General features: G+C 36.2%; 1 protein-coding gene and 1 long non-coding RNA gene across 8 annotated transcripts in view; both read right to left on the reverse strand.

Moving 5' to 3' along the window:
* NOL4 (nucleolar protein 4) overlaps positions 1-16938 on the reverse strand; it is a 188126-nt gene that overhangs the window by 61345 nt on the left and 109843 nt on the right. The gene's annotated exons all lie outside the window — the stretch shown is intronic.
* LOC115493873 (uncharacterized) lies at positions 8138-16932 on the reverse strand. Its single transcript, XR_003958852.4, has 2 exons — positions 8909-16932; positions 8138-8425 (listed from the first exon to the last, which is right to left on the reverse strand). It is a non-coding gene; the product is annotated as an uncharacterized lncRNA (long non-coding RNA).

A 16938-nucleotide genomic window follows, 5' to 3' on the forward strand; every position in this document is an offset into this window, starting at 1 on the left:
GGCACAGAATTTGAGGGACAGAATAGTTTTCAGTGAACATCCCCCATCACTATCACTGGAATTGCCATTGGTTCTGCTCTGTTGTGCTGCCAGGTCACAGATCAGAAAACCTGAACAGATTTTATTAATTCCTGAGCAAGAATTAATTTTACAAACTGAAAGGCAAGGATAACTTAAGTTCCATTTCCCTAATGTGTACCTGTTATGTGTACCTGAACAAAAATGTGTTCACGTGTAGCATAGGGTGCTAATAGCTTTGTTTTCCATTATTAAAATGTAATACACAAACATTTAGAAATTTATTTTCTCTGGCAAACACTACCTCTTTGGCTTTGTCAAGAAATTTTGCAACTCCAGTAGTAGTGTTTTTAGATGAATGTGATGATATGGTTTCAAGCCACTGAATTTTTCTATGTAGTATGTGCTTTCAACAGTGCCATAAGAAAGAAACAAAATACAGAGACATGACTTGTGCTGGCAGCCACAGCTTACCTCTACATGTCCTGTAAAGGAGTAGCTTTAATATCTGCTCACTGATTCCTACACAGAAATATCCATTATATTATATTTAAACCAGTTTATCTTCAAAAAGTAGAACTGAAATAAACTGGATGTCCTAAACTGTATGTCCTAAATCCCCAAATCTCACCAGCATGCATTCTCCATTTCACTCCACATCTCTCTCACTCTTAGAGGGCAGGACTTTGTGGGTTGTTGAGGGCTGGGAGGTCACTCATTGCCCAAGCAGCATCTACCTCTCAAAAGTCCAATTCCTTCATGAAAGCAACAACCTAAGTCTTTCTACTTGAGCCAAATGCAGATTTTCACAGCTCATAGCAACTCAACATTGTCAAGATTACTACCTTGTGAAATTAGATTCAAAGGTTATTCAGGGACAAAAAAAAACTGGCAGAGCATAAAGCACCCCCTTTGGGAAAAAAAAATCAAGACAACAAATAGCAACAAACACCTTCTCACATTGATAGAATAAAATGCATCATATGGATATATGGTATATATAACAGCACTTTTTTTGTATAAAACTTTCCTGACAGACAAGATTTTAAAAAACATTTTTTACCTGGGACATAAGTAAAACAGGAACAGTCTGTCATATATCTCTAAGTAACACTTTGCATCTAAATATATTTTTTATGGAAATCTATATTTTGAAATGTTCTAACAAATACCTTGCAAATTATGGCTCTAGGTAAAATTAATTTCAAAGTGGTGTATGGGAGGTATTCATACAGAGAATGATCCCATATTTATTAGCCTCTTCCATAGCATTATGTGCTCTAATACACTATTAATTTTCTGGATATGTGTATGACTAGCGTTATTAAGAAGTTCAAAGTATTGAATAAATATGGGAGATAATTTTTTAAATTTACTTAACCTCACAACTTGACTGAATGCAAAAAATATAAATTGATTATTATACAAAACCCATTAAAAGCATGAAATCACTTTCACAAAAAACTTTTGAAAGGGTGGTGTTCTTTAAAAGATTCAACTTTCCAAGTAGCTGCTTCTATTAAATTAACCTATGAGACTAATAGGTTAACTAATATAAGAACAGAATGTCTGTGCACAGACATATTTCTTTTAATACACTGCCTTCCAAGGCCCTGTTCTAAGACATGGATGACAAATGGACCATCCAGTAGTTTTTAATTGCTAATAAATTCTGCATTACATGCTTAATCAAAAATTCCCCATGAGTTTTAGGACAATCCCAGCTGTTATTAAAACTGCAAACACCCAGGTTTATAAACTGAAATAAAAAAATTTTACTGTTTACCATTCAGTCTTTCAAAAGTCAGGGGGAAAGATAGAAAACTCATCATAGGACCAAAATTTAAGCTTTCTGCCCTATGTTTTTCTGATATCGTATTTCATAGGCTTTAAATAATTTGAGCTACTTGGAAACACTAACACATTAACTTTGCACACGAAAAATGGTTGGTCCTTCACTTGGTCCGATCACTGAAAACTGCACTGCCCTCAATTAACTAATTCAAGGTAAGATGTTGTCTGCTTTTTTTTCCCTGGCAGGATGAAAGGCTTTAGGGTAGGATTAGTGAAGCCCATTAATTTTAGAAATTAAACACCATCCTTTTGCTTGCCTGTATCTGCCTTTCCACCAAAGTCAAAAGAAAACATCTCTACTTTGTAAGATAGCCAGCTGTGACTTGAGCAGAACCCATGGAAATTTGCCCTTGCAGAGTAAATACAAGTTCTCCCATGTGAGAGAGGAATGGCTTTGAGTTTAACATTTCATTTTGTACCAACACCACTTAAAATGCTCTTACACTTTCTGTCATTAATCCATACCCTCATCAGGACCTTGCACTATTGCACTTAATTATTTCTGGCCACTTCTTCTGGGACCCCTACTTCTGTGCCCCTTCCTAGGAACCCCACTGAAGCTGAGATATACCATGAGCAAGTGGGGACCAAGAAGGTCCCAAGCTGCTCCTGGCTTGCTCCCTGCCCTTGCTGCACTGAGCTGTGACCTGCACACACCCTTCTGCTTGTCTGCTGGTCATTGGGACCTGCTGCTGCCAGCAGCCCTGCCCTGCCATTTGCTACATCAAGTCTGTATAACCTTATACTGTTTTTTTCCCCAGTTTCAGAATTCCCCCCCACACTTTGATACTTTATCAAAGGTAAAGCAGTGACCTGTAATGCATGCTTACAAGATCAGATAGGAAATATCTTCTATTCTTGCCAATCTCACCACTTGTTCTAGGCAATAAATTGTCTTTCTGAGTCGTTTGGGGTTTTTTAATGAAATGAACAATTACAAGAAAAGGTCACTGAACTAAGGTGGTGGTAACATAAAACTCAGACCGTGAACTGCATTTTGAATGGGCAGCATTTCTGACTCCTCCATTAGCTGTTGTCTTCATATATTGTAGCAGAGGTAACAAGGGAAACTTCCACTTCTGGCAGAAGTGGAAGAAGAGGTATTAAAAGTCCTGAGATAATCTGTTGGGATAATCCTGTACAAAGAGAAGATCACCGTACAAAAGAAGATGACCATACAGAGTAGATCCACTTTTTGAGCTTAATTGTCTCAATAAGTAATTACGTAGCAAAGCACAATATAGTTGATTTGGATTAACTTGTAAGGGTGATTAAGCTGGAGTTCACAACACCACAGGAGTCAGGGGGTGATAATATTAAGTCATTTGTACCAATTGGGAGGAACAAACAGCTGAAGTGAAGGCCTAAAATGGCTGCACAAAGGTGAAAATGTCATGTGCTGGTGACAAAGCCCTTTCAAAGAAGAAGGAAGAAGAAGGGTATTTCACACCCTACCTCTGACCTGCACCAGAAGGACTTAGCAACCAGGAGAGCACTCAGCCAATCAAGCTTTATGAAACAGAGCATTGTGAAATAAAGATTGTATGGTAAGAAGCAACATTTAAGGAGGAAATGAAACAATTTGGTTTATACAGGTACACAGATGGACAGATATACTCATATTTCTTACAATTAACTGAAAACCCAGATTTGAAGTCCCACACTTCAGTGATTTTAACTATTATATATATATTGACCTTTTTTTCATAATTAAAAAGAAAAAAAACCCAACTGCTTAAATAGCTACAGACAATTAGAATATTCTAACACTTCTACAGCCTCTTCCTCCTGCAGCTCTCTCACTTTGGGCTACATACTCAGTTCAATATGTAACTGCACTATACAAGTAAGCTGTATGACTGGATCTAAGTAAAGCATTCAACTTTAGGTCAGTTAAGGTTCAATCACACATATACTAATAATGTAGTCCATAGGCTTTCTTGGGCATACATAAATGTGTTTTTATGATGAGGCCTGGAAAGATTTATCAAGACCATCAGTGAAAATGTATTTCTCATGTTTCCAGTAAAGCCCAAGTTAAAACAAACATTTAAAAACACTGGTTTGAATTTTAGCTATGCTAATAAAACCAGAGGAAACTTTCCAATGGCTACTCAGTTGAAGATGACTCTGCATCTTTAACTGAACAGCAATGTCTGGAGATAAGGATTCATATTGTGATTAATGTTCAGCTATAACATACAATAAACAAATGGCTTCTTCAGCTTTTCTGGAGAAATTGACTGATTTGCTTTGGGAAAGGAATTATACCATGCCTGTATTTACCAATCAGTAGACATGTTTACCCCACAGGACCAATGTAATGTTAAGCTGATTTATTTTTATTGATGTTTTCAGAATCCCAAGTGTGCTATGTAAATTCAAAGAATTTAGATATAGGAACCCCAAGTGTGCTATGTAAATTCAAAGAATTTAGATATAGGAACCTCTGGCAATTAAAATATTGATGAAGGTATAAGCAACTTATTCATGTTGTATAAAGTTATTATGCAGAATTATCTTATTCGGAACAGAATAACCTAAAACTTGTATTATCTATATAAATTGTAGATAAATGTAAAAATTAACTCAGTAGTATCCTGTACATTTCAAGGACAAAACTTTCAACTAGGAAAAAGATAGTAAAAAGTGGAGTTTTGAAGATGCTGCCACGACTGCCACTGCCTACACTACATGGAGCGGAATGTTCTGCTATCTCACAGTTAACAGTAGACATACAGAGTCTATTTTTTTTTTTTTTTAAGTTTGCTATTTCACATAAATAGCCCTACATATAAGTTCTAGGTACTGTAAGCATCGCTATAAAGTATGCATTAAATATGGAAAAATCACATAAAATCAAAATCTAAACATAGGAATGGAGAAACAGGCTAAAAGCAAACCAGCACACTCCCTGTCAATTTAATATTAAAAAAAAAAAAAAAAAAAAAAAGGAAGAAGAAGATAAAGAATTATCTCCAAAAAGCTTAGATACAGCCTTAAAAATTACTTATCTCTTATACTAAATAGAATGACCTAGAATTGGCATAGTGAGTGCAGTAAAAATAAGTATTGTCCTGAAGTTGCTATCTCAAACCAGAAGTATGCAGGGCTAAGTACTTAAGATTATGAAATACAGATATTTAGGCCAGGTTTCTCAAAAGCTTAGACCAGGAAACTTGCAATATGAGATGCTAAAAGCCTTTTGGGCTCTTCAATGATTCAAGACACTCCTACCAATTCACAGAACCATAGAACATGACCACTCAACTCTTGAACAGAAGAGAATAGTTGTCACCATTTTCCTAAATGACACAATCATGCCTCATATACTTTCAGATTCATTAGTACATATATTTATAAAATGAACACCTACCTTACACAGACATTTTTGTATAATGTTTTATTAGTTTCATATGAATGGTTTGTTATAATCATTGTAAAAATGTTTTATCTCAATTCCAACCTAACCTATAAAAAGAAGTTTAATCTGCTGAGTCTTTTGACAAATTTACCTTCCAAAGAAAACAATCTATTAATTGGAAATAACCACTGAGATCTGTGACGAAGTCATGGCTGCTTTATCTCTAACAAAATAATTGCATCTTTATGCAGCAAATTTTTCAGCTCCTCAGTGTTTTGTCACTGCTTTAGATCCATTAGGAATTCCAACATCTTTTTCCATTATAACATAAACCTGTATATTATGTGTTTTCTGAAGGCAGGGTGGACTTACTTGAATGTATAGAGGTGGATTTTATAAAGCTTATAATGAACCATAGAGAAGCATCAACCTTGTGAGGCTGCTATCTTTAAGGTACAACTGACACGAGCAGCATATTCCAAAAAATGCCTGTATGTCATTCCCTCATGCGTCCATCTCCCAGCTGATCCAAGAGGTGTGAGATAGCACACATGCCACAGACTCATCTAACTTCTTTTCCACTAAACACAGCTATTCTTGCTAAGCAACACACTGAGGGAAACAGAATTTTCAAAACCTTTATTTCAGTCATTTAATACAGCTTTTGAAACAGGTCCAGTCCCACGGGGCTCCATCTGCAAAAGATTTTTTAAGAGCATATGACTAACTGTACAAAGTGAGACAAGGATAAATTCATTCAGAGGCATCCAAAAAAAACATATATCACTGATTAAGTAAAATGGCCTAAAGAATATCCATGTGTCCTTTTGAGCACCAGTACAGAGCTCATACTATGACGTTGTGGACTGAGGACAGACTATGTTGGGGCCATTCATGGTAACCTCTAAGGAAATCAACTCACCTTTCCCTGTTTTTCTTTTACTAATCCTGAGAGGGCAGCCCAGGAGCTCAATAGTAGAAGATCTAGGGAAGAAATTCTGAATAGTTCTGCAAGGGATCTTCCTGGTGGAATCAGACAATTCCCAAATGCCATGGGAAACACAAGAGGAGGAAACACATTACTCCATGACCTCTACCAAAATATAAAATGGAGTCAGAAGCAAGATACACCCCAATATTAATTGATTTCATCCCAATATTAATTAAAGCACACATGAAAAACAATCACACTCTTGTCTGCTAGACAAAGTTTATGTTTGTATTGCAGGTGCCTTAACAACATGAGCTCTTTGTATGCTCCTGGTTCATCTGTATGACTCCATACTTTGGTTCATAGCCATTGGATATGACTGTTCTCATCAGACAAAGAGAAAAATATATGAGAATATATATGTATATATATATTGTGTGTGTGTGCATGTATATGAAGAAAACAGCATGTATTATTTCCTATCACATCTGGGGATAGCTTAAGGCATATTCACAATGAGAAGAGTTGGAGTACACAGACAGAATAGGTGTGAAGGGACACTGAAAATGACAATCTGACCAAAGCAGCTGATGAGACGAAGCATCTATATGGGAAATATTCAGTTGTACCACGCCAAGATCCAAGCAACAGCTGCAGTATTTCATAGAAACACTGTGAGCTCCAAGAAGCAATAGCTTAGGGAAAACTCTAGAGATGCATATGGAATTCATCCAGTATTAAAATGTTTCATGCCATGCCACACTTACATGGGTGAAATGGAAACTCACATCAGTTACAGATTTATACCTTTGGCTGTATATTTTTATACCCTTTCATCATTTCCCAGTGAAACACAAATGTTGACTGTTTACACAGTTCTCAAATACCAGTTTCCAGGATCTTTTACTGATTGTGCAATACCATTCTGTAATATTTGTAACCATCAATGTCTTATTCCTTACCACGCATTTTGCTAAATTTTTTGATTGCTACCTTTTGACTGTGTTTAATAAACATAACAAACATTTCACAGCTTTCAATGCCTACCTACAGCACTATCTCCTCCCTGCCTCAATAACTAATGTGGATGCTGTTTTTTTAATTGCTTCTTTCAAGTATTCAAAATCAGTCACTGTTAGAGATGAAATACAAAGCAGGATGTTTTGATGAAACATATGGCAGACAAAACCTCAAGCAGACTGGTAGGGATTATTGGCAGTTGTTCTTTTTCACTCCCCATTCTGCGGGGAATAAGATGCTGCTAGAAACCATCTGGGAAATCCATCTAGCAAATCCCTTGTTGTTGTAGGGATCTAGGACATCAACCAAGATTCCAGTTCCTCACTGTTTTCCATGGCATATTACAGCTGCCCCACTGCTGTTTTCTATAAGGCTGAGAGTTATTAATCAGAACTCTGTGGACATTGTGAATTGAACTCTTGCATATCCTCTTGGAGCAAATGTCTATCATCTAGGTTCCCCTTTACAGAGGACTAGACTCAGTAATTAAAGTTAATTCCTCACAGTCCTATATTCTGGTAAGTAATACTATCTGTATCTATTATTTTGTTCATAAAAACCAAAATTTAAGATAGGTCTTCCATGAGTCTCCAGAAGCAGATGGAGGAGAATCACCAGAAAAGCTGAAGCAGCAAAAGGCAAGCAACAAAAAAAAGACGAAAGAGAAGAAAATAGTTAAATAGTTTTAAAGTTGAAATCTACTTTTCTTTCCCTCTTTCCTCTACTAAAAAATTTACCTATTCACTTCTCTCACATCACCCAACAAATCCAGCTGCTTGAATAAGTATCCAAAACAAGCATTCAGGGTTCTAATGTAATTAATTATTCCCAGCAATTGCTATGAAGAGCACACAAAATCACAGCTTGAAAGTGCATCAAGCATTCAGCAAGACATTTGACTACTGACGTTCATTCAACAAGAAAAAAAAGATTAGCAAATGAGATATCTGTAAGACAACTAATAAAAATTTTATTTATTTTAAAATCTCATCAATATATTGTTATAAATGCCATTAAAGGAGAAAAACCTTTGGCTTCTTTCCTCTCTTTCCTCAGGACTTGTCTTGGCATGTAGAAAAGAATTCAATACCAGAAAGAAAAAATTAGGAGTAACATTCATGATTGTCAACTCTTGAATAACAATATAGTTTTGAAGGAGTTGAGTGTGTAGAAAGTAGCCAAATAGGAAGCCATTCATCACAGATTAGTTTTGAGGATCAGCTCTTCAGCCTCAGCATCTGAAAAATTAAAAAATGAAAGTTCATTAAGTGTAAATCATATTAAGACTAAACACAATCACAGAAGGTAGAAATTATTGCTTTCCTATTATATCTTGCTCAGTTTATCATCAAATAATGTTTAATCTTCCAAGAGCAAGATTTGCTCTCTATCTTTTTCTAGGTGACAGAGAAGCTGCATATGTGATAACAGAAGAAGAAAAAGGAGCAGCAAATAATTTAATGTGGTAAGGCTTCAACACAAATTCAATTTCCTTGCTAATGGGGGAAAACACCCCAACAAACCACAACAAAAATAACCCCACAGAAATAAGAGTTAGGGATTGTAACAAGGCCGAGCCTTGAAGGTGTTTATCAGGAACGAATCTAGGCTGAAGTGAACAAGAATTTGCTTGAAAGGTACAGACATGTGCTCCCAGACTGATAAGATATAAAACGTTCTTGGCTGTAAACAGGGAGGGAAGTCGCAATTTCAGACCTTACCTCTTTGATTGCAGAGGCACTTGATAGCTTTCTCTCTTGTCTGAATTGATGTCCTGCCTCTAAAAGCAAGTTGGAGAAAGTCCTGCATCTCCTTCATGTACAGGTGCTTGTTGTTCGATGTGAGTGATGAAAGACTCCAAAGGTAAAAGTGTTTGAGGACAGACAACTGGATCTGTGAGTAACACACATCCCATCTGGAATCAAGAGCACTACTTTCTGGTACTTTGACCCATGTGCTCTACCTTCTTGAAAAAAAAAATCTCTGAGAAAATTTATAAAAGGTCACATCAAAACTTAGTCTCTTCCATGCCAGCTTTCCATTAGCTGAGATTTCATACACATATGGAGCCAGATTGTGTTCTCCATTACAGGTATGTAAATCTGGAGTAGCATCATCAGCTTCCATTTAATTGACCTGGAGTTACATCATTGTAATGAATGCCCTGCAGGAAATCAATTTCACTTTCAAGAGCTTTGACTGAACATGAAAACCTGCTGCTAAATGTACTTCCAATGGGAAGAACTAGACACAGAACTGATGGTATCATAGACAAAGGACTTTGATGAATGTGACTGTTAGAGAACACTAGAGAATTCATATTTTATGACAAACACAACACTGATTTTCTTTTCATGCAGCTGCAGTGGCATGAAAAACATGCTCTTCCAAACAATGACGTATTTAGCCATTTATTATGGGTAACCCCCAAAATCAGAAGATTCAAGTCTGGAAAAAACAGTGCTCTATAAAACCATAGTTGTTACAGTTGAACAGTGATTAAATAGTGATTATAAAACCACTAAACTAAATTTTTTTTTTTTTTTGTACTAAAGAGCTTCTCAGAGGCCTCTAACAACTTCTTTACTAAAGAGCAGCAAAAAAATAACTTTTTTTTCTTCATAGAACAAACATGCTTTATCCAAACAACAAATAAATTGACTTTTAGAGTCAGAAAACTGATTTTTCTCAGTTTGCTTATTTCCTAAAAGTAGGGAAGAGTAAAATCAAGGTGTCAGATAAAATGGTAAAGTAAAACATAAAGAACTCAGACTTTTTGAGAGCAATTTCTAAAACTCCTATGCATGAAGCAGAAATTCATTGGGAAAGAGAAAAAAACAGGCTAATTTGTGAGTGGGCAGAAAAAATATACAAAGTCACAAAACTGCTTGCAGACACCTTTTGTTCACCTTTCATTGAAGTTTTCCATGCACAGGAGAAGAGAACAGGTTTATGTTCTATTGTAGTGCATCAATCTCCCAAGAAGAGAAAAGCACTGACATGCCAGTTACCTTTGCACAAACTTGAGCATGGCAGAAAAAGAAGATACATACTTCAACACAGCACTTGAGCCTGCCTTCACACACCAAAGAAGTGAGATGCAAGACTCAAGATTGTATCATCTGCACGTGATGGTGGTAGAGGTGGATTCTGCCTTCAGTTCACTTCTTTTATCATCTTTACTTTTAAATCTCAGTACAAACTATTTCCACGGATTTAGTGGAAAGCAGCAATGATGGAACCCATTGGGTAAGTTGGATGGCAAAGCTTTGTAAAGCAAAGCTGGAACATGTCACCATCCTCTCCTCAGTGCTATGATTGGAATGGTGAAAGCAGACTGGACGCTAGTGGAGCTGCAGACTCATTCTGTGCTGATATCTCATTGATCCAGAGTGTTTATAATGCTGGCTTTGCCTTCTGCCCCACTCCTGTTGTTTGCTCAAAATCCAGTATGTCCCTGCTTGTAGTAACATGTCCTGCCAGGTTCTGACAAACCTTTCACCAGATTTTGCTTCACTCTTCATAAGTTATTTATGACAGCAGTAAACAGTATTTCATGCCAAGTCTCTTCCTAGTCCTAACAATTAAGCCATAAAATAAGGCTGTCAAACCCCTGGACTGCAGACTCTAAAGATATTTCCGTAAACAAAACAGCAGTCAGTAAAATATGGTATTGCTTGAACACTTTCTATCTGACCATGGAAATGGAATAAAATATGCCAGTTAGAACAAATAAAACAAAAAAAAAGTCTAATTTCTTCTTATGCCATATATAGGTAGTGAAATCCAACTTCAAGCAAGGGAGACAATGAAAAGCTCTGAGGAGAGATGAGTTGGAATCAAAGGATCCTTTCTGACAGGCTAAACTCTCAATCCAGATTAATTATCTTAACTTTGGCATTTAGCAAAATAAACTAGATGGGCAAAAGAGTATTTTCTTTGTACTAAAAAAGCCAACATGTAGAGTTTAGTGGTATCCTCAAAAGAGGAGGAGACACTTCTATCTTACCCTTTCCACCTTCCCTCCTGCTTAGAGCCGAGGTAACCATCAAGGAACACAGCACAATGCTCCCATTCAGCTGAAATCTGTCTATTCCACTCTAATATAAATAATCAATGATGATGGAGGGAAAAAAATTGAAATATTAAGTTGAAAAAGAAAGAAATAAACCCCAAAACAACATCTCCAACACTGTTCTTAATAGCATGTAAATTCCCAAAGTCTTCAACCCCTGCTTCAAGTAGATGCACACCTGTTTAACATTTTATTAACAATTTTTAAAAATAGATTACTTCATAAGTTTCTCGATAGGCCCCTATCACTCTCCATTAAAAGTGCACTGCAATTCCTAAGGATTCCACTTGCTTTAGAAAAAGCCATATGCTCCCTTATTTTCTGACCATGGCCATTTCCCCAAGGAAATCTGCAGACAGAGGCACAGGGAACTAGACAGGCAGTGACTCCACTTTCCTCAGAAACTCAATATCAGATGTGATGATTACTGGATTTTAGGAGTGACCTTCCACCTTTTGCTAAGATGCAATCACATCTTTTAAAAGGAGAGTGAGGACGAAGTACATCCAGACTCTACCTTGCTCCTCATAGATGGTGTCTGTGGCTAAATTCATGTGCACTTTTGGAAACCAGAAGGATTCACCACAGATGACAACAGACTTATCAGTATAATTGCATAACCAGATCAGGCTGCTTTGACAGTCATGCCTGGTTTCCCTGCGTAATGATGAGCTCCATCAAAACAGATGTTAGAAGATTCTGCAGCTGGACTAACCACTGAAGATGACTATATTTTAACTGGAGTATCATGCAGGAGTTTCAAACTTCACCCAGGACCTCATACATGCCCTGGCTTTCAGATGCCATACAAGTTTACAGCCTTTAAATGCCTTCTTGGAGCGGGGCCTGTGTTAAAAGCAGACCATGCCAGGCTAACCTGCCATAGTGTAGGTACATCCATTACAGCAGTGCTTGAAGTTGCAATTGCTGGAAGCAAACAGCCCTTGGCAATGGCCTATGACAATAACTCTGTTCTTTACATCAAGCTGTAGAAAAAAGGTTGAAGAGCACTTCAGAAGCCCAGCATTAAAGGAGAGACAGAAGTATTTTAGTTTTAGAGATTACATGAAAATTCTGCCTCATAGTGAACAACTGTAGCTATAATGACATGCACGTTAAAATGCAGTATTATAATTAAAGGTCATGGTATGCAGCAATCATTATTTACTGTTCCCTCCTTTAAAACTATGCTTTTCTCTCCAGACTTAAAGGAAAAATTTCTTATCTTGTGCAATTCTTCAAGAAGCCAATTACACACCTGAGCTTAACATAGTGCATATTAACTTAGCCTACCATACATCCAGAGACTCGAGGTGTCCAACTTTCTACCACAAATTTCATCTGGTAGAAAAAAAGAAAACAAACTGGTTGCAACTAGTAGGTATCTGACAAAATGGGGAGGTGTGTTATCCTTGTTACCTCATTTTAATACCTCTCCTAGACATTTATGATCAGTAGCATATATTTCTATCTGGAAAATTCCACAGATTTTTTGCATATTAGGAGTGCCCCTTGCAACACAGACATAACAAACCATTTATTAATCCAGGTAAAATAATGGCATAATGTAAGTATGAGTAAGTATGTATAATGTAAGTATGAGTTCAAAAGCCTGTTTTCCCATACTATATTAAAATAACATTGTTATCCAAATGCAAAACAGACAAAATCGTTTAAAAAGAGTAGGCTTGCTGTATTTAATGAAATAAATACTGAAGGAGAGATAAAGGTATATAATAACTTTTCAAAATAAAAGATATGGCACAGGAAGTAGCAACAACAAAAGAGTCAGCAATAAAAAACCCCAGTGCTACAGAGACTTCACCACAGTCATAAAAAAACCCATCAGGCTCACACATAAGTAATGCTCTAAAATAATTTATATGTACATGTAACTATTTGAATTCATACAACTACATTGCAGAGCATTTGCTGATGAATACTTTCTAAGTGTTTTCTAGTACAAAGGCCCAGACCAGTTAAGTATTTTTGCTGCTATGCAAAATTTCACAAACTTCAGTTTAGCACTAAATGGTTGTAGAAATTCCTGCTGCTGTGAACAACTAGGTCTTACTGGAGTATATAATATATATATAAAGTGCGTGTATATATATATATATATATATACACACATATACATAAATGTGAACATATATGCATTAAACACTATGAAAACCCATTTTGTCCTCACACAACAAATTTCCAGTGAATAGTAAAACATTTGGATCAGATTTTAAGGTTGTTAGAATTTGGCAACTCCCTCCACCCCACTCAGGTCATGATCTTTTTGTAAAAAGAAGAGATTACCCCACATACTCACTGCCTGAACTGAGGATTCAAAGCAACACTGTCCACTGAAATGCCATACTTGTTTAAAGAGTGCTACTAACACCAGTTTTAAAAGTCATATTCTGAAATAACTGAACCAAGCATTCTTTAAATAATATACTGTAGTTGTTCACAGGGTTATCTAATCCACAGTAATTTATCAGAATTTTTTCAGGCAAGAAAACTTAGTTTATTATTAAAAAACACAAACTCTAGATTTCTTACAAATCACTAATTATGTCCTCTGTGTCCATAGGCCTGATTCTAGGAAAATGCTAAGTATCCCTGTTTTGATATACAAGATTTTTTTCAGAATAATACCACTATTTCTGCAAACTTTCCCTATAGCATAAGCATATAATTGCTTCAAATAGGTAAGGACAATATGAATATTCTGAAAATTTATCTTCCACAAAGAAATAACCATTTTCAATAAAGATTTCCTTTTAGCTTTCACATTTTCAAAGCAAATATGATGGAAAAACTACCATTTTTAACTCAACAGCTTCTCCTGATCAAAATTCTGCAGCAGATACAAAATTGTCTATCAGAACATGTCAGCCAAGAGATCCTCCTATCTCCATTCCTTTGTCTCTGTATTTCACAGTCTTAATTATCCCAAGAGAATACTATCTTGTGCAGGTTAAATGGGACATTGTAGAAGTTGGAGGAAGCATAATGTATTTCTTCCTCCAGTACTAGCTCAATAATTGAAATATATTTCCCCTCACTTAGAAAGTAGATATTTTCTTCAGTAACTCATCTTACAAATGTCTAACAAATTTTGTTTATCCCAGGATTGTGTTCTTTCTGAAGTATTTACTCTATATTTAATAATCTTTATTGCATATCTAATTAATCATATACTTAAAGGAGCTCTAAACAGCAACATGAGTTTCACTAGGACAAAAAGAAGAGACAAATCTGCATATTGTTGGCAATATAGAGTGGGCAGGATGACAGCAAGTGTGAAAGAATGTATTGATGTGGGGGATGATTCTGGCCTCTTAAAATTTGTAAAGAATGAGATGGCTTTGATTGTCATCTAAATTCATTATAGATTTTTCACACTTTTTGATATGTTTTTCTTGCATCTGAGCTGGAACTGACTCAAATTGGAAAGAGAACATTAGGCTGTGTTCTTGTCTTAGCTATAAATGAGTGTCACATTAAGACTCCTCCCCATCTTTGCCAAGCTTATTTGTTTATTTGCAAGAGTGATGGCATAAGCAACAACCTACCTCAGGCAAAAGAGCCTGTGTGTCTGTCAATATTTGGATGATGGGCCTATAAAAGGTTCATTAGAACAATCTGCCCTGAAGCAGAAGAAGATACCATTCATATCAGCCAATTTGGGACCCACTGTGCAACTCAAAATTCTGAGTCAATTCAGCACTGGGGTTCATACACAGGCAGAGACTACAGCTAGTCAGAACATTTTCCATAAAATGCAGGCTTGTGAGAAAAAAGTATTCTGTACAGATAAACAGTTTTTTATTTCACAGAGGTGTTGAGATACGTGGTTTGCTTAAGGGCCATGAGAAAGACTAACAATCTCCCATTTAGTCTCCCTTTGTTCTACCCACTAAAACTTAGAAACTTAAGTTACAAAATCATTACAAGTTTTTATTTTTACTATAGAGGCGATGAAGATAAGAGATAAAACCTCAGTATGATTAAATGTTGTTGTCTAGATATCAGTCATGTGTTATCCCTTTCCAAGTATGTCTAAGGATTTTAACACTCCTGTTTCAAAGCCCTGTAAAAAATTGTGCCCATTCAAGGTATATCTATGTTGTCAGGCTACTGAAAGCTAGTGACTAGCATTAATAGTCTTTGGATCCAGGACTCACATCCTATTATTGCTGCTGTAAAAGTGGTAAGCCATCAGATACTTAAAAAAAAAAAAAAAAAAAAAAAAAAAGGAACTGTGACCAGCAAGATCAATGGGTAAATTCTATGATACATGCCATTTATTCACCCTCCCTACTGTAGGCCCTCAAGAAAAACACCATCCTAGAAAGCTACCTAACTTAATCTGTAAGATCTGTCTTTATCTACAAAATAACACCCTTGCTTCTCCTTACCCACATAATAGAAACTACAGTGAAAAGCCCTCAGGGGATTACAGCTTCTTAAAGCAAACTTGTCAGTTTTAATTCAGGTTAGGTGCCTGCATAACACAATCATGAAGAAACAAAATCAGTTCCTTTCAGATGTTGATAATTCACTGGTAGGAATTCTCTTGGCCATACACACTTAACATTCATGGATTAATTCTTGTCCAGGTTTTGGTGAGAAGAGTTCATTTTCTTCCTAGTAGCTGCTATAGTCATGTATTTTGGATTAAGTATGAGAATAATATTGATATCATACTGATGTTTTAGTTGATGCTAAGCAGTGCTTACCCCAAGTTAATGATTTTTTAATTTCCCAGGCTCTGCTGGTGAGCAGGTGCACAAATGGCTGGAAGGGATCAAGCCAAGGACAGCTGACCCAAACTGGCCAAAGGGATATTCTGTACCACAGAGAGGATTGCCCAGTATATAACCTGGGGGGAGCTGGCCAGAAACTGTCATTCACTACTCAGACACTGACTGGGCATTGGTCAGTGGGTGGTGAGCAACTGTATTGTGCAACACTTGCATTTCTTGGATTTTATTCCTCTTTCACTTTTTGTTGCATCCTTTTTCATTACAATTATCAGTAGCAGTAGTAATAGTAGTAATATACTTTACGTTATTTCAATTATTAAACAATTCTTATCTCAACACACAGGTTTTAACCTTTCTTCCATTCTCTTCCTGACCCCACCAAGGCAGAGAGTGGAGAGGGGAGTTAGAGAGTGGCTGTGAGGTACTTAGTTGCCAGATGGGTTTAAACCACGAAAATCCTACAGATACATAATAGAAGTGATGAGATGGCCATCTGTAAATATTCATACATATATATCTCCATATTTATACACATATATATATGTATCACATTATTTATGTACTTTAATATATTTTTTTTTCAAAACGGTAATGTAGATAGTTCTTACTAAATGGATTGATAAAATTCATGTCTGATGGAGAACTACACAATTTTTGCTTGTGTGTCAGCACAATATATTTGCCTATACATATATATTCACCCATGTACATCCACATACACTTAATGTACGTATGCATCATATATGTGTAAAAGAGCATACAAATCTACGTATAGCATTTAAGTAATAAGCTGGAAAACATTAGACACATCACATTAAGTGCTTAGCTGGGAATAACCTTTAGTTAGGCCTCATAAATCTTTTTCTTTTGGGAACTACATGCTTCATATCTGGACCATGTGGAAGCATCTTAC

Source organism: Taeniopygia guttata, chromosome 2 (genome assembly GCF_048771995.1).
Source record: "Taeniopygia guttata chromosome 2, bTaeGut7.mat, whole genome shotgun sequence".
NCBI lineage: Eukaryota > Metazoa > Chordata > Aves > Passeriformes > Estrildidae > Taeniopygia > Taeniopygia guttata.